Source organism: Trichosurus vulpecula, chromosome 1, assembly GCF_011100635.1.
Source record: "Trichosurus vulpecula isolate mTriVul1 chromosome 1, mTriVul1.pri, whole genome shotgun sequence".
Lineage (NCBI taxonomy): Eukaryota > Metazoa > Chordata > Mammalia > Diprotodontia > Phalangeridae > Trichosurus > Trichosurus vulpecula.
Window position 1 is genome coordinate 51847525 of NC_050573.1, and position 2688 is coordinate 51850212.

The 2688-nt window shown below is 47.9% G+C and overlaps 1 pseudogene; it reads right to left on the reverse strand.

Annotated features, from left to right (window-relative positions):
- Positions 1 to 502: 502 nt before the first annotated feature.
- LOC118833702 lies at positions 503 to 1436 on the reverse strand (annotated as a pseudogene).
- Positions 1437 to 2688: the final 1252 nt, after the last annotated feature.

Below are 2688 nucleotides of genomic sequence, written 5' to 3' on the forward strand. Positions count from 1 at the left end.
TTTTATTTCTTTTTTTAACCTTTTTATTAATTTATTTTTACTTTTCAATATTAACTTCCACAAGATTTTGAGTTTCAAGTTTTCTCTCCATCCCTCCCCTTCCCCCACCTTGGATGGCATGTATTCTGATTATCCCTTCCCCCAATCTGCCCTCCCTTCTGTCACTGTGACTCTTGTCTTATTCCTTTCCCTTCTATTTTCCAGTAGGGCGAGATAGATTTCTATACCCCATTACCTGTATATCTTGTTTCCCAGTTGCATAGAAAAAGAATTTTTTTTTTGGGTTCTGGTCTGACTTTATTAGAAGGAGCTTAAGAACTGGGTGAGGTTGTAATGGCAGAAATAGGCTGGAGAAGGTTTAAATGGGGCTAACTAAGGTGGAGGGGGTCCCTTCAATGCTAAGGCAGGGGAGGAGAGGAATAAGGGAAAAATGGGGAGGAGAGGCAGGATGGGGTCTGGACTCAAAGTGGGCCACAAAGCAGAAAAGCTAGCAGGAGAGGTCTCAGAAAGGAACTTGCTGGGAAGTGCGAGCGACCATCAGGGCCCGTTTCAGTTGCTCCTAGGTGACAAACATCACTACATTCCAGGAGCCCAAGCAGAGGAAGGACAGCATGAACCCTTTGTAGAAGGCTTGGGGTCCCTCCTTCCGAAGCATGGTGAGGGTGCAGTGGCTAGCACTGGCATACTGGCCCGCGGCAGAGTTCATGTATCTTGTCTTGACCACATCCACGGGGGAAGCAATGATGGTGGTGCAGAAGCCAGCCCCAAAGGCTGATGTGAAGTGGCATGGAAGGTCATCAGTCATGAGATGGGCCTTCAGGAGGGCATCTTTGATGAGATCATAGGTCACCAGCTCAGCACAGTTGAGGATAGCATTGCGGGCAACATTAGGTGAAGTTCCTTTCCATAAGCCCCGAAGGCCCTCCTCTCCGGCAAATAGTCTTATAGGCATCCACTGTACCCTGGTATCTCCGGCTTCCACCTGCATGAGCCTGGGCCTGGAAATGTACCTTCACCACATCTGTGGGTTGGGCTATGCCCACTGCCAGTGCCCCTGTGGTGCAGCATGCCAGGAGGCGGCTCCCAATGCCTGTATGCTCAGATCCCTTGGTGTAGAACTGCTTGACAGAGTCATAGAGGCCAGTGCAGACAGAGGTAAAACTCATCTGGCGCTGCAACCCAGCCACCAGCCCATTGTACAGACTGCCAGGGCCCTCAGTCTTCACCATGGTCAGAATTGTGCCCATGACACCCCGATACTGGGCATTGGTAGAGGAAGCTCAGATGGCCCCCTGGCTCTCTCCTTGAATCTGCAGCCGGACTTTGGCTATGTCCAGGGGGAAGGTGATGAGGTCAGCGATGCAGGCAGCGATGCCAGCCCTGAGGAACTTTCCAGTGGCTGTTGGAGGCACATCTGTAGGTTTAAATCCAACCATGATGAATGCTGGCTTTCTGCTGCTTCCCAGGAGGCAGAGGAGAAATGGAAAGATAACCTCCACTGATTGAGCAAGACGAGATAGAGGAACTCTGCCGGAGTCCTGATCTGGAGGGTCTCACGGTGATGGCACCTTGATCAAGCTTCTCTAAAGGTGTCCCGCTGTTCAAAGTTGCTCATGGCAACCATGGCCCACTTCCCTTGATTTTCCATAGACAGTTGTTGGGAAACTGAACACCTAATGATCATACTATGTGCTCGGGACCGTAGAGGAAAACACGAGGAGCCGGCGGGAGACACGAGGTCTGCAGCAGGATCCAGCATCCCGTGGGCTGGCGGGGCTGCCTAGCTGTCTCTCGTCTGGGTGCCTAGAAAATCTCAGCCTCAAAGGAGGTTGAAGCCTGCAAATTTTCTCTCCATCCCTCCCCTTCCCCCACCTTAGATGGCATGTATTCTGATTATCCCTTCCCCCAATCTGCCCTCCCTTCTGTTACTGTGACCCTTCTCTTATCCCTTTCCCTTCTATTTTCCAGTAGGGCGAGATAGATTTCTATACCCCATTACCTGTATATCTTGTTTCCCAGTTGCATATAAAAACAATTTTTAACATTCATTTTTAAAACTTTGAGTTCCACATTCTCTCCCTTCCTCCTTCCCCACCCACCCTCATTGAGAAGGCAAGCAATTCAATATAGGTTATACATGTGTAAACAAGCAAAATACTTCCTTAACAGTCAGACTGTATTTCCCTCCAGCCTATCCCACCCCCATTTATTCTATTCTCTCCTTTGACCCTGTCCCTTCTGATTACCCTCTCCTCTCATTTGCCCTCCCTTCTATCATCCCCCCTCTCTTGTCCCCTTCCCCCATACTTTCCTGTAGGGTAAGATATATTTTCATACCCAATTGAGTGTGTATGTTATTCTTTTCTTAAGCCAGATCTGATAAGTGTAAGGTTCACTCATTCCATCATACCTCCCCCATCTTCACCTCCCTTGTAAAAGCATTCTTCTGCCCCTTTTATGTGAGATAATTTACCACATTCTACCTCTCCTTTTCTCCTTCTCCCAGTTCATTCTTCTCTCTCACTCCTTAATAATGAGAAAGGTCTCATGAGATACAATTATCATCTTTCCATGTAGGAATGTAAACAGTTCAACTTTAATAAGTCCCTTATGATTTCTCTTTCCTGTTTACCCTTTCATGCTTCTCTTGGTTCTTGTATTTGAAGGTCAAATTTTCTATTCATCTCT